This window comes from Mytilus galloprovincialis, chromosome 13 (genome assembly GCF_965363235.1).
Source record: "Mytilus galloprovincialis chromosome 13, xbMytGall1.hap1.1, whole genome shotgun sequence".
NCBI lineage: Eukaryota > Metazoa > Mollusca > Bivalvia > Mytilida > Mytilidae > Mytilus > Mytilus galloprovincialis.
In genome coordinates this window covers 33,671,280-33,687,188 of record NC_134850.1, presented here as the reverse complement: position 1 = coordinate 33,687,188, position 15,909 = coordinate 33,671,280, and the positions used below count along the sequence as shown (strand labels likewise).

Sequence of the window (15,909 nt, the reverse complement as noted above, 5' to 3'; positions counted from 1 at the left end):
ATATCAGGTGTAAGATTATGATTTCGATGACTTTGTATGCAATTTTTAATATGTTAATTGACATATACATCTCTCAATTCATTTTACCCAAGAGTATATTTCATTAATCCCACTGTACACTTTCTTTAAATAAATCACAACCACAAACTTGTTGTTTTAGCAATTAATTTTACCTACTCAAAATACTACTTATGTTAATAATAAAGTCATGTCAAGTTTTTTCATGTTATTCTTACTTATATAAACATGTATACTTTTACTTCTAATGTTTGTCTTTAATATGAATGTGTGCCAAGTGGTTTTCATGAAATGTGACAATTTGTAATGACCATTGAACAGTCCATAAAGAGCTAGCTTTTATGCTTAAACTTATTATACAAAGCTTCTGTTTAAGGTAGGACATTTTTACTTTCCTTTTTAAAAAAAGTGTCACCAATATTATGCACACTGGTTCTTATAAAATTTTATTGGTCAAATTAATATAAATAAATTGAAAAATTGTATGGTTTTCTTTCGTACATTAATAATTAATACATGTATAAATTAAAAAGAGGTAAATTTGTGACCGAAATCAATAGATTAACCATTACCCCTTGTAATTTCATAACTAAGTCATTTTTATAATAGTTCTAAACACATTTTCTTAAAACGAGAAAATATTTCAAATAAAGTCAAAATATTGCAATTTAAAAAAATTTTGATTAAGTAATTAAGAGGAGGTTGAATGTGCCTTTTTTTGTCACTGACCAAGGTAAGATGAGGATAACCTATTAAAAATAACTTTCCATTAAAAACTCTATAAACTTTCAACTCTTTTCATATAAAAGATATCAGGGCAAAATACTGGACATTTCAGTGTCTTGCTTTTGATATAATTAGAAAGATTTTTTTTGTGAGTTGATGTCTCTGTTCAATTAGAGACACTCTTAAATAGTCAAAATATAGGTCAAATTTTAGCCTGCAGTAAAGTTTGGGTGCATGATGATATGCTGAAAGAACCACAATAACTTTTCCATTTTTGTTCTGTTGCTATGAGATGTAGCTTGTTCATCATATAATATATGTTTTATATTTATTGTATGATTTATTTCTTAGACATACAAGAGGTTATCCATCAAAATTTTAAAAGGCTAAAAATATGCCCAAAACAATCATAAATAAAAATTTTAAAAAGCAAGTTAGTCACAAAAGTACATCTTAGTTCAAATTCTTATACAACACAATGTTATAGTCCTTGTCATTTAATGATTTTTGTTCCAAAAGTAGATTGCATTTCCTGCCGAAAAGTACATGAGACATTTTTATTTATATAAGATAGATGAGTTTTTTTAAAATTAAACACAGAATTTATCCTGTCACCATGTTTATCATCAATCTAGTGTCATGTCAAATTTTAGTATGTCAAAATATGGAATCAACAGGAGGTGAGGACTGCCACGGTGCAAAATTTCAAATGTTTTGTATTATTTACAACCTACTTTTGGAACCAAGCGATATACATGAGATAATTTTAGTTTTTATATCTCTATAGTGATCACTAGCATATCAACACTAAGTTTGTGAGTTCAAATCCTGCTCATGGCCGATACCTTAAACTCCCCATCTTAAGGTGGTACCCAACACTTTAACTAAAATCAATTTGGCCCGTTTAATTTTCATAAAATTTTGTCAAAGTATTTACTTTTACCCTTTAACAAAAATTTATAAAAAAGTTTTAACCAACCGTTTTGTCAGATAAATTACACTGGTTATACAGCAGTTTGACAAACACATATTTTGATCATTGAGATTTAGCTTAATATTCCTTTTACAACACAATGTAATTAAAACGTTTAGCTGACTTTACAGAGTTATCTCCCTGTAGTGTTAGGTACCACCTTAATTGACTAGGATTGCCATTTTCCTGCCAAATGTCAGTTGTTCACTGATGGTAGTGAAGCCTTTAGCATATATATAAATGGCCTTTATGAAAGAGCCAAGAGTGCTGAAAGTGGTGTTATATAGCCTAGCTGACTACACAGCAGGGTTCTCACTAAGGCGAGTCCATGAGTCCTGGACTCATCAAAATCTGTCTGGACTCACCATTTTTTAAAGGTGGTGAGTCCAAAGATGCATCAAGATCGAAATATTTTGTATAAACTGAACAATCATATCATCATTTTATAGCAAAAGTTTAAAAGTAATCAGAATTTAATCTCATTTCATTGTTCTATTAGGTCATGGAGACTAAAATAACAAGAGTGCACACACTGAAATGTCTCGCCTTCTTTACTAATCATTGATATTATGTTGATAGTCCTAAGTATAAAGCTTTATTACAACTGTCACATAAACGTTACATTAACCAAGATAACTAAACAAAGACCAATGAACCATGAAAATGAGGTCAAGGTCAGATGAACCATGCCAGGCTGACATGTACAGCTAACAATGTTTCCATAAAACAAATATAGTTGACCTAATACTTATAGTTTAAGAAAAATAGACTAAAACACAAAAACTTAACACTGAGCAATGAACCGTGAAAATGAGGTCAAGGTCAAATAAAACCTGCACGACTAATATATAAATCATAAAATATTTCCATACACTAAATATAGTTGACCTATGGCGTATAGTATCAGATAAAAAGACCAAAACTGAAAAACTTAACTTTGACCACTGAACCATGAAAATGAGGTCAAGGTCAGATGACATCTGTCCGCTAGACATGTTCACCTTACAATCATTCCATACAACAAATATAGTAGACCTATTGCATAAAGTATGAGAAAAACAGACCAAAACACAAAAACTTAACTATAACCACTGAACCATGAAAATGAGGTCAAGGTCAGATGACACCTGCCAGTTGGTCATGTACACCTTACAGTCCTTCCATACACCGAATATACTAGCCCTATTGCTTATAGTATCTGAGATATGGACTTGACCACCAAAACTTAACCTTGTTCACTGAGCCATGAAATGAGGTCGAGGTCAAGTGAAAACTGTCTGACGGGCAAGAGGATCTTGCAAGGTACGCACATACCAAATATAGTTATCCTATTACTTATAATAAGAGAGAACTCAACATTACAAAAAATCTGAACTTTTTTTTCAAGTGGTCACTGAACCATGAAAATGAGGTCAAGGACATTGGACATGTGACTGACGGAAACTTCGTAACATGAGGCATCAATATACAAAGTATGAAGCATCCAGGTCTTCCACCTTCTAAAATATAAAGCTTTTAAGAAGTGAGCTAACACCGCCGCCGCCGCCGCCGCCGGATCACTATCCCTATGTCGAGCTTTCTGCAACAAAAGTTGCAGGCTCGACAATAAACTATATTGCTGTAAAATATCTTTTTCTTACTTGGCCAAAAATGACAATTCCTGGACTCGCCTTAAAAAATCCTTAGTGAGAACCCTGCTACACAGTATGGATTTTTCTCATTGCTTTAAGGCCATTGGGTTGCCTATAATTGCTTACATTAACTTCATTGGCCTTTTTTACTTTTTTGGATTCGAGCGTCACTGATGAGTCTTTTGTAGACGAAACGCACGTCTGGCGTATATAAAAAAAATTAGTCCTGGTATATATGATGAGTTTATTCATTTGAAATTTGTGGATAGTTGTCTCATTGGCAATATCTTTATGTTTATACCTATTTATCATGAACAATAAATCATCTAATTTTAAAACTGAAAACTTTCTTGAATTGCTACAAATTTATGGGTTACCATGTGTAGATTTTCTTAAAAGATTCTTATTCATGTACATGCCCAAATTTTGATAATTTTTTATTTGAATATAAAATTAAAGTTTTAATGAATGGGCTTCCAACCCACCTTTCTGGAATTCTGGATATGTCTCTAACTAACACTAACTTATGAGCAGACCCTTCCATTGTCAGCCTCACTGTGAATGTGTCCAATACTTAAATACCCATTCATCTCTTGTGAGGCCCCTCATGGGGGGGTCCTAGTAATCACATAATCACCATTGTTTTGCCAATATAATCACATAATCATTAAATATTTGCTTATCTTTAGTAATCAAATAATCATAAACTAAAAATACAGTCCTAGGTAATCAAATAATCATGAAATATTTGGCTTAATAATCAAATAATCATTAAAAAAACGGCCAAGTAATCACATAATCAAAAACCCCATGAGGGCCCTCTCTTGTCAACGCATTGTCAATGTCAAGTTATTATTTCAATTTAAAAAACAAATGATTTTAAAATATGAGTAATCACATTTAAATGCAAAAATTATGATTTATAACTTGTATATATTTCCTTCAGCTGTGTTGTATCACAAGTATCATCCAATATTCCTCCAGGGCGTTACCAATGGGCTGTTGACAATTCCTTACATCCCTGAAAAAATCAAATTATCAGCATGATTAAACAATTGTATATTATATTTTATTGACAATTTTTTTTACAATTTATAAGTTATAAATTAGGATATAATACAGTCAAACCCAAGTAAAGCCTTGAGGCTAAGGCAGTGTAGGTTTTGAATCACACCAATATAAAAGACAATGATAGATTGGTAATCATTTATGGCAGCCAAAATTCATCTGTTTTCTATAGTTTCCTCCCAAACAAGATCTACATGTAAGGTAAATTTTGCCTGAGGAAGTTCTATAACCTTAGTTTCCTAATTGTTTCTAAATTGATCAATTTTAGAAAGTTACGAAGTTTTTCTTTTATTATTTTTTGCTTTCTGGGGTCACTGTCTCTTCTACTTTAGCCCAAAATCACCATTTATTTAAATATTAACACTATATTTTAACATGTAAGATCCTACCTAGAGCAGTACTATATAAAAGTACAAAACTTTAATCATCATTTTAAAAATCTATAAAAGCTATATATACTGGATAATATTAAAGAGAATTTTAAGCAGCTGAGGAGGGAAATCACAAGAATCGAGGAAAAGGGATTGAGGGCTGAAGTGGTTTCTAGTACATGCATCTATATATAGTTTTCACAAAATCTTAAAACATTTGTAAATTAGTTACTACTTAATCATATGGTCTTATTTATAAATATCTATCCTACTCTATTTAAAGGAAGTGTAATATTACATCCTTATTGCTAGGAGTTTAAAATTTTCCTGTACAAATTTGACCTAAAATTATCAAAAGCAAAAAAATATTTTAAAAGTTTATTTAATTTTAAGAATTTTGTCTAAAACATTAATCTTTGCTATCCTTGATTGATAGGACAATGTTAAATTACACCCCTAATAGTAGTTCAAAGTTCTCTTATACAAAAATGACCTAAAATGACCCCAAACAAATTCTTTTCCTTCCTGTGAACTGTATCAGATTTTGATGCATTAAACTCTGATTGATCACCAAAGCTTCGTAAGCCATGAAAAGATAATTCTCTTTCACTGTGTAATTTTTAAAAGGTGCACAATTCAAAGATTTGATGTATTTTCCTCAATCCTTTTACCTAATCGCTGCCTTAAATACTTTTCTTGTATTGGATATAGTTTCCACTTTCAAAAGATCCTTTGATATATTGGACTATTTTACCCTGGTCCTAATCCCGGTATGACAATGGGCTAACTGTATTAAACAAGAAAACTGTGGTCCGACTTTTATATTTTGTGAATGTAATAGTATTTATATAATTTGTCATACGTTTTATACCATGTAAAGCCTGTAGGATATGATTTAAGATAAATGGTGAGCTTAAGGAGTCGCGACAAAAACAGATTTTCCAACACAAATTCATTAGTTCTGGATTAATTTCCTTTGTTAAAACTGACAAGAATTTTTACTTTTTATTAGAATTAGGTACTTAACAGAAAAACTAGATTACTGCCATATTTTTTTTTAATATTTCGAAGATTAATTTCCAGTGTTCTCATGTTTTTTGCACGTGCACTGAACAACAAAATTCTTTCATTTTTCAAACCTTTATATCTAATGACTATTGGTACATAAAAATAAAGATTATAATGAAAGGTTACATTCACAACAACATAGAATGGTGTTCTGTACATGTTAAGAATACATAATATGGAGTTTTTAACACTTTCTAGTGACAGATACAGGGGGTGTATATATATCAGCCTTTAATATCATTCAACATAAAGACAATGCTATGTATGCAAATTAATTTTAATTAAAAACAAGAATGCACCTATTGTTATGCAAAGTCCTGAACATGCATGAAATATTTGCCACTGGACATCAAGCAACCATCACATTAAGTATACCCCGAATCATAATACAAAGTATTGGAAAAAAAACAGTTGATGTTTGACAAATTTGAAAAGTGCCCAAACCTTATAGCCAATCACTGTCTGAATGCTGACTATTCTGTTTATTTGTACCTGAGAAAAGTGTGACATAAAAGGGCAGGGGCGGATTCAGCCATTTTTAGAAGGGGCTTCGAACCCAGGATAAAGGGGTGTTCCATCCATATGTCCCCATTCAAAAGCATCGATTGTCAAAAAATGGGGGAATTCCAACACCAGACCCCCCTCCACTACAAGGGAAATGCAATGCAGACCCAAATAACTATTCTTTTGATTCATAAAAAAAGTGAATTGCATGTGTCAAACAGAAATTCATGACAGTATTATAATGAAAAGAGATAAAATAAATATTATTCACCATAGAAAAACGCATATCTCCTTATTTTTATATCAACTTTAATCACTTCTGAATACTTATATTATGGAGATGAAATCTACTGAAAATATTTGGCAACGTTTCTAAACGTATTGAACTAGCTAAATTATATACAGTGCATTTTAAATGGTTTTGTGTGCAGTAATTAAATTTTTTAGATATTGAGCCAATTGAAAGCGGTATAGACAGTTTAATATCCAACACCTACGTACATATTACATAAGTAGGTTTCCAGGTGTAATACAAGCAGGTCTTTTAATTACAGGTGTAAAGAATTCCTTTTTGTCACATTCCAAAATCCTGGTCATTGATTGTTGACAGAAGAATCTAAATCGAAATCTTTAGACACACAAAATAAATATAGTGTTAGTCAAATAGTGCCATGACTACGAGAGAAAAAAACTCAGAAAAAAACACAACAGCTAACTCAGTAGACTTTAAAATTTGAACATCAAATAATTCAAAATCAGTCATTAAAATATCAAAGTACTGGTAAATAATATATATGAATATTTTGAATTTAATATGAGGGACCAGGATCTTATAAAAGGGTCTAAATGGGGATAGCAGAAAAGAGAATAATGGGCCAATACTGCAGAAAAATAAGGGGAAAGTAAAGAAAGGAAAAAAATGGCCTTAAATATTATTAAACTCAGAAGTGACCCTCTTATCCCTTTCATTTTGATTGGGAAATACATTCATTTGCTTTCCGTTTTTTGTTTATAACAATTTTTCAGCACTTTCCAGACACTATGACGAACACAAATTAATCAGCATTTACTAATTCTTTTAAGGCAAAAGGCCAAAATATCAAAAAAATTCCATTGCTATTAATTTTTCATTCATAAACAAAGGGGAGATAACTTATTTGTTTTAAACTTATCCAGGCCTCATGTGGGTTAGGTGTTACATTTATAATTCCAGCAGCTTCAAATACCAAAGACCATTAGATTACCTATGATCCCAATAATTCCCTGTTATTACACCAGGTTATTGTAAATATAAACAAATATTCCCCACTTCAAAGTACCCGTTATATCATAGTCTGATTAGGGAATTAAAGTAGCTAATATCCCATAAAAGGGTCATCCCCACTTAATTTGAAGAAATAAACCAAAGTTATTGAATAATTTAATCTATGGGATTCTTGTGGCTTATTCAATTGTTTACTTAATCAAGCCTGTTTCTGTAAACAATTTCAATTATTATTATCAAGTGGCTGATGGGATTGTAATTTTAAAATGAGATTGAAATTTTGAATTTGTAAATTTAATAGCTTCTCTGTAGTGTAATATTTTGAAATTTAGTAATCATGTTCAAATAAATGGCATATATTTTGCAGCCCTACAATAGATTTGATTTGTGTGTTCTCATTGAAATGACAAAAAATTCTCTAGAACTGTTCAGGGGAGAACTGTCAACAAATCCTCTAGTCTTTTGTGCTTTAGTTTAGCTCTGAAATGAGCTCTGAAATGATTTATTAAAGATACTTAGATACCTTAGTAAAAATATCTGTTTGCAGAATCTGTTATATAATAACAAACAAATGTTGGATATCTCTGCATATTGGACCTTTGAGGGTTCTAGTTGGTCCATTTGTTTTTAAGTTAATTTTCAAATTTGTTTACTGCTTTTAACAGCGATTTCCTCTTTATTTCTTTTAACATTTTTTTTGTTATAATAATAGCTAGGACTTTTGGCAGATGAAGCCTTATTTTTCTTTAAACACTTGAGAAAAAATGCACAATACAAGCAACTAAATTACATCATAGTGAAGTAGGATTTCCTTATTACCTTAATAATACCCTATAATAGAGATTGCACTTGACTGACATCCTTGATTTTTCACATTGTTCCTTTTATGGTCACCATAAATAAGAAACGTACTGAATTAATTTAAAGTTTCTAAACACAAATATTTGTTATTTGTTCAAGGTCACTAACGATCTCATCATGCGTTTGATGAAGAATGCTTGTACATTAATCTGTAATAATTACAAACTTTGATGTGATACAAAAAAGAAAGCAGTGTGGTCATGTAGTAACAAGAAAAAGCCTCTAATACAAAACAAATACAAGTAGCGCCACCCGTCATTGACCAAAATATTGTATAAATATTTATGTTTTCTCACCCGATTTAATCATTTATTCCTAACTGATAAACATATTTGATTTAACTGGGATAGAAATCTGATACAGGGTAAAATATGGGCATTGTAACACACTAATGTAAATAAAATTAAAAACTCTTTTTGAAATTATATTAAATTACGTTTAATGCTTAAAGCTAACCTATTGAATATGTTAATATTTTGAGCAAAGTGTAACTTTCTGTATCTAACAATGTTAGAAGTTAATTTGTCTTTCTTTTGTGTATTTGTTTAGAATAAGATAATGCTATATACCACCCAGTTTAGTTTGAGCTATATGTGTTTTACAACGAATTATCGTGACAACTTTCATATATTATCTACCGATTTTTATTCACCAAGGACATGCAAGGTTTAAATATAAATCCAAATTTGTTAGTCATTGATATATATAAAGGGATATACATGTCAATGGTAATTTAGGATTGCTTTGAATATACACGATATTCAGCCAAATTAAAGAAAACCATGTAGAAAAACATTATATCGAATTAAAAGTTCCCCGATTATCAATATTAAATAGAAAATTAGGGGATAATAGTTTAGATTCTCATGATTTAAATACTATATCAGTCACGTTTGTCAATGTTTTTTAGCTGTATATATTTTATTACAATTCTAAAACAGCCATGCACATGCCCGTGCAGAAATGCGTCATTAATGTTTCACTGATTATGATTGACTTTTATGTTGAAAGTCTTTAATATAAAAGTCGAAATACATGTACCTGTATAGCAGAAACTTAACCTCATCAAATTGATGATTCATGAAAATAAGTTCAAGGTCAAATCATAAATAATATCAGACAGACATACATACATGTACACCTAACAATCCTTCTATACTCCCAACAAAGTTGAACTTTTGCTATATATAAACCTCCTTGCTTATAGTATCTGATAGAAATACCGAAACCACAGTGATGATGATAAAACTTAATGTGGACCAATTAACTATGAATATGAGGTCAAGGTCAGAAAGACATGTTCAAAGAAAAATCATCATATGCTCCCAAAAAAGTTGACCTATTACATTTACAGACCTAATCATATAAACTATATAAACATTGATTACTGAAACTAAAAGTAAGGTCAAGGTCATTTGAACCCTGTCTGAAGGTCATGAAAACCTTTCATTTAATCTGTATACTAAATACTAGTATAGTTGTCCCATTATTCATAATAACTGGAAAAAATCAAGATTAAAAAAAAATTCAGTGCTTAGCTTTCTAAGTGTACATTAATGATACCACGAAGCTGAGGACAAGGACAATAACATGTGAGAAATGGATATCTTAGACCATAATGCATCTGTTTGTGCTATGGAAATTATCTTGCTCTTCTATACTCTCACGTATGGAGCATTTATTGAAAAGAGTACCCCTAGCTAAATTCTGTCAGATGAGCATCCCAAATAGCTCAGTTTTACCTTCATTAGAGATTCTGGCATTTAGATTGTAAATTTTACCCAATAAAAGTTTGATGATATTTCAACCAAAACTGATGTTACAAACTTTAGTCCATTAGAATTTTCACACATTTACAGTTGTTTTATGTCTGATACATTCCAAAAAACTATCAATAACTAAAGTGGTTTGAGATTTTGAAGTTGTTACAATAAAATTATCACACCTACCAACTTAGGTATATAAATTATTTAAAGTCAATTACTAGCAAATATTTCTATGTGAAGTAGGCTGAAAACTGACAAACCTTTAGGTGTTAGACAAACAATGATATAAGTCTGAACATGTATAGAAAATAGTTTTAAAAGATGTGCAAACAGGAGGATATAAATAGCATTTGTTTGGGAGGGTCTAAAAAATATAGTTAGACTGATCAATTCATCAGCGGAAGGTTTTTTCAAAATAATTTTGTTGGTTCATCTGTCTTTTGCAGTTTGGAAATGAATTAGTGGTTTTGTATCAAGTAAGGCAGCAAAATTAAATTGGGCCAAAAATTGTCATAAATTATAGAGAAATTGGACCAAATCTGACATTGCAACACACACATTGCATATTTAAGGAGTCATAACTTCATAACTTGAAAAAAGAAATGATTTTGTAATAGTAATATCACAAAAATATTGAAAGGTTGAGTATTTAGGCTATTTTGTAAAAAACCTTCAAATCTTAGGCCAATTTTAGTCATTTCTAAACCTACTTCTTTGTTTCATTTAAAATATTATTATTTTTTGGGCTTAAGTCATGAAAAAGTTTAAAAATCAACAGTTGTTATATATTTGAAACTTTATCCTTCAAATGACATTTACTCATATACTCACTTGACAGTTATTGCTACGATGTAAGTTCACACAAACAATATAACATTGTCTTTTGATGCCAGTTTTTTACTCCATGACCAACCTTTTCACTGAAAAGACAAAATAGATGAAATTCTGCCTGTCAAAATTTTAAAAACAGAAAATACAGAAAGTTTAATATTTGTAAATGGATAATAAGTACACAAAATAAAACATTATTTTTATGAGTACAATGTACCGGGATATATCAATTTCTACAAATATGGAGAGGGAGGTTATAACAACATCCCACATCCAAACAAACTCATTGGCGGATCCAGGGGGGGGGGGGATCAGGGGGTTGGAACCCTCCTTTTTTTTTGGCCGATCAATGCATTTGAATGGGGACATATAGTTGGAACCCCCCCTTTGTCCTGGGTTGGGAACCCCCCTTTTTAAAATGGCTGGATCTGCCACTGAAACTAGAAGATTGACAGTCATATCTTCATGACCTTGAATAACCTCCCCAAACCCCAGTCACCTCATAGATGGTTGATTGTTGGTTGCTTAAGGTACAGTGGCAAATAGTTCATACATGATCAGGACTAGATTTATAGACATTCTTACTGTGGTCTCTAAATTTTGTAGAATAAACCAGAAGCAATGCAAAGGAGAATAAAAATATTTAAATGAGAATTTCCATGACCATGTATCCAATATGGATTGTAAATTTTACTGTACCATCAAAATGTGATGAGCTACAATACATGCTTCTCGCTATATTGAAGACCCATTGATGGCCTTCGGCTGTTGTCTGGTCTATGGTCGGGTTTTTGTCTCTTTGACACATTCCCCATTTGGATTCTCAATTTAAGGTATCACAGAAACATTTAAATTTAAAACATTACCATCACTGAACATGAAATAGACCTAGAAAACAGATCCTTAGTAAGAATTTAAATTTTGCAAAGTATGCATTTTATATATGAATTAAAGCAGATGGTTTCAATGTAATTTATTTGATTTTTAAATCCCATACTTAAATTCTATGCTGTAATTTATCATGTTTATAGTTCATATTTGCACAAAGATGACCGTTAAGAATTGTTTTCTGAATGAAAAATGATAGCGTTTCATTTAAAATCTTTTAATGGATTTGTATGGCTTTTTACCTATTCTTTTATCTGTTTACAGAGATATATTACGGGAACTTTATCAATAAATTTATGAAAATTTGTATGAATTTGTACGTATTTTAACTCGTTATGTGTGAAAACAGGATATTTACCTGAAAATTTTAACCTTTTCATTCATTCAAACCAAATAAAACGAAAGTAACAACATAAATATGAACAAACTAAACATTAGATAAAGTGACTAAATGATCCACGGACTTTTATAATTTTTTTACCTAGGTCAACAATTAAATTTGTCAGAGTTTTGTTAAAGGTACACGTCCCTATTGATTCAATTTTAGTATTTACGACAGTTGACAGTGCAGTTATTGTTCATTCACATAACTTTACACTTAAATGATCGAACGGGAAAACTGTGGCAAACATTATTAAATTGTTGCTGTGTGATCGATGTCTCCGACAACATGATACAATATCAAAGGTGATATATACACTTATAACCAGATATATAATGGACTGGTCTGATATGCCTAATATCAATTAAGGTTTTGATATAATTATTATGTAAATTGGACTAACACAGTAAGGTAAGACTAATTATTAAATATTTAATTTTGAATTGACATTTTTAAATTGGATACTTCTCTGTGTTGAAATAGTTCATGACCCAATCAAATAAATATTGAGAAAGCAAAAAATTTCAAAATAATTTTTTTTTTTCATTCTCATTCCTATATCGGATACTTCTTACCTTTGACATAGGTTTTGGCTGACCATAAAATATATAGTCTAAAAGGAAATGAAAAGATACTCAATTGCTAAATTTTGGAATGAGTTCTTAAATGGAATTTTTATCAAAGTCATCAAATTTGACTTCTGTTGAGTTTCAGGAGCACTTTGAGATGTATTAAAACTGACCAAATTTGTTAGTGTTGTATATACTAGTAGGTATAATCCTTGTATCTTATCAGTTTCTTTGGTATATATATAGAAACTTACAGTATCACAGAAAATTGGGTAAAATTTAATTATAATGATAATTAATTCTATTCACCTGATCTTAAATCTGGACATGTATGACTTTATATATATTGAGATTGGAGAGGAGGATTTTGTTAAAATTATATTGACAGTTGGTTAACAGTCATTGCACATACATTGGTGACCTTCTGATGTTACTTGCTTTTTGAAGGGTTGTCTCTTTGACACAATCCCTAAGAAATTCATTCTCAATTTTAGGGGGTGAGTTTAAAGTAGGGAAGTTTAATAACGTCTTTCCCAAGGTCAAATGCTTATTCAATTTTATTGACATTTCGATTCTTTTCATTCAGAGAAAGTTTTTATCAATGGGCTCTTTTTTCGTAGTAAGAAAAGCACTTCAATTAAATAATTGCACTATTGATGCAGTCCTGCTGAGAGGGGTTGAGTAAAAATGTCTTGAGCACTTGCTGTAGGTGGTCCTCAAAAACATTGATCCTTGAAAAAATACTTGCCATTTTTTACGTTTATTCTATTTGAGCTAATATCAAGATATATGGCTAGCTGTAGACTTGCTACATGTCCCTTCCTAATTATTATTGTTTTTTCAATTTTGCCCCTTTAATAATTTGATTACAATTATACTGACATCTCCAAGGGCAATTAGTAGGCCGGCACTTATCAGTAAACATATAAATTAGTAAGAGAGAAATATTAGAAAGGGAATAGACTTGCTACAATTCCCTTCCTCCTGCAGATGTCAGTATAATTGTAATCTCCTAGTTATAGCAGTAAAATTATTAAAGGGGCAAAATTGAAAAAAACAATAATAATTAGGAAGGGACATGTAGCAAGTCTAGGCTAGCTGGTGTCTCCTCATACTACTCTTAGTATACCCTGCAGCACATGTTTCTATTGAAGCAAGCATGATGAATCAATAGCCTCCAAACTAAAAAAAAAAAAAAAATTAAAATAAACAAAACTTGTATAAATAATTCATTGCATATTGTGGTCATCAATTATGCAAATTAACTTATGGACAGATTTTGAGCAGTCATGCCAGATTTACTAGTGTGCCAACAAAAGAAAATATCTGCTCAGTAAGAAATAAATGTCAATGGAAAATATGCATTGAGCTAAAGCCATATATTCAAGGCTATTAAATTTACAAAATAAGAAAATAAGAAGACCGAGTGGCCAATGTTTTTATAATACTATCATTTCTCTAACTTATGGACAGATTTGAGCGGTCAGGCACACTTTATTCTTGTACAGGACAAAAGTACAGGTCTGCTCAGTAAGAAATAAATGTCAATGGAAAATATGCATTGAGCTAATATTTTCAAGGCTATTAAATTTACAAAATAAGAAGACAAATGGCCAAGGTTTTTATGGTACTATCATTTCTCTAATTTCTTAAAACCTCAAGTGTTTTTATGGGAGAAGATGAGCTTTAAGTGTCATAAACACTTGAAATTCATAGTTAATAGATATTTGCATAGGCAGATGTGCCATATGTCAGAAAATTAAATTATTTCTTGTATGTTTGTACAAATTTTGTACAACATATGTTTGACCATAATTATGTAGGCTATAAAAATGAGATTTCTGACTTCTGGACATGAAATGAAATTTTGGCTATTTTCCAAAAAGTTAAATTTAAAAATCAGGTTTATGTCTATCTTTTCACTGGTATATATACTTTTCTTTAGGCCTTGTGGGATATATACATTTAGGGCACAGTTATTATGCTCGGACTCAGAAATCAACCAATCAAAAAGCCTTGGTCTCATATTTTTTATAAAGAAAAAATTAAGTCAAAATTAAAGTTTGTTGGAAAACAAAGTTTCACCCATATTTTAACTCTATCATTTGCACTGAACTACAAGTTACTGTATATTCAGAAATTATTGCCAAATTTTTTCATTGATTGAGAAAAATGTCCAGGGTTATAATCACAATAAGTTAAACTTGCATTTTGATTTTTTTTTACATGAATTAAACAGGATTTTTCTAAATAATAAATGCATGCAATAATTCCTGAATTTACAGTATATAAAACATACTAAATTAACATTGCAGTACTTCTTCTGGCACAATAGCATTTCACTTAATATTTCACAACATGTGCAGCTCAAATTAGCATCATAGTACTACATAAATATGCTATATATATGTACGATACAGAAGTTATATAATATAAGTTATTAAACAAATAGGTGACAAATTAGACCTCATTTGTCTAATCATAAATGATCGAGGATGTGGATGGGGGTTTACAGAATTGTGAAAAAATGGCAAAAATTATGAAGAAAAGATAAAAAATTTACCAAAAACATAAAGAATAGAGAATAATGGGTTGCTAAAATATAAATGATATAGAATTTAGGCCAAAACAAATATCAAAAATACTAAAAAAAACGCAAAAAATACTAAGAATAGAGAAATGAAGATCCCCTTCCATACCCCCTTGTCTAATCATAATGATTTTTAGTTTTTTCGGTGGCAAGAATTAACATACAGAGAAGAACATAAATTAAATCATCATGTAATTATGTAACTATTAGTAAACTAAACAATGGTTTCCCTCTTGACATCTGGTTGTACATGTATAGTTATTGTGGTTACAATAAATTCAAATTAATAGAATACTTGTCATTTTGGGGGCTTTTATACATTGTAGCTGACTATGCAGTATAGGCTTTGCCCATGGTTGAAAGCTGTACAGTTACCTATAGTTGTTACTTTCCATGGCA

General features: G+C 30.6%; 1 protein-coding gene and 1 long non-coding RNA gene across 6 annotated transcripts in view; one reads left to right on the top strand and one right to left on the bottom strand.

Moving 5' to 3' along the window:
* LOC143056911 (D-glucuronyl C5-epimerase-like) overlaps positions 1-15,909 on the top strand; it is an 84,290-nt gene that overhangs the window by 36,039 nt on the left and 32,342 nt on the right. The window contains exon 1 of one of the 5 annotated variants that reach the window (XM_076230102.1): positions 373-394. The exons of 3 other annotated variants lie outside the window; for them this stretch is intronic. The gene's annotated coding sequence lies outside the window, so the exon portion shown is untranslated. Of the gene's footprint in view, positions 1-372; positions 395-12,738; positions 12,763-15,909 lie in introns of those variants that run through there. One more of the 5 variants, XM_076230101.1, reaches the window with a different exon arrangement.
* Positions 4,172-14,076, bottom strand: LOC143056912 (uncharacterized). Its single transcript, XR_012972561.1, has 3 exons — positions 14,050-14,076; positions 11,082-11,170; positions 4,172-4,369 (listed from the first exon to the last, which is right to left on the bottom strand). It is a non-coding gene; the product is annotated as an uncharacterized LOC143056912 (long non-coding RNA).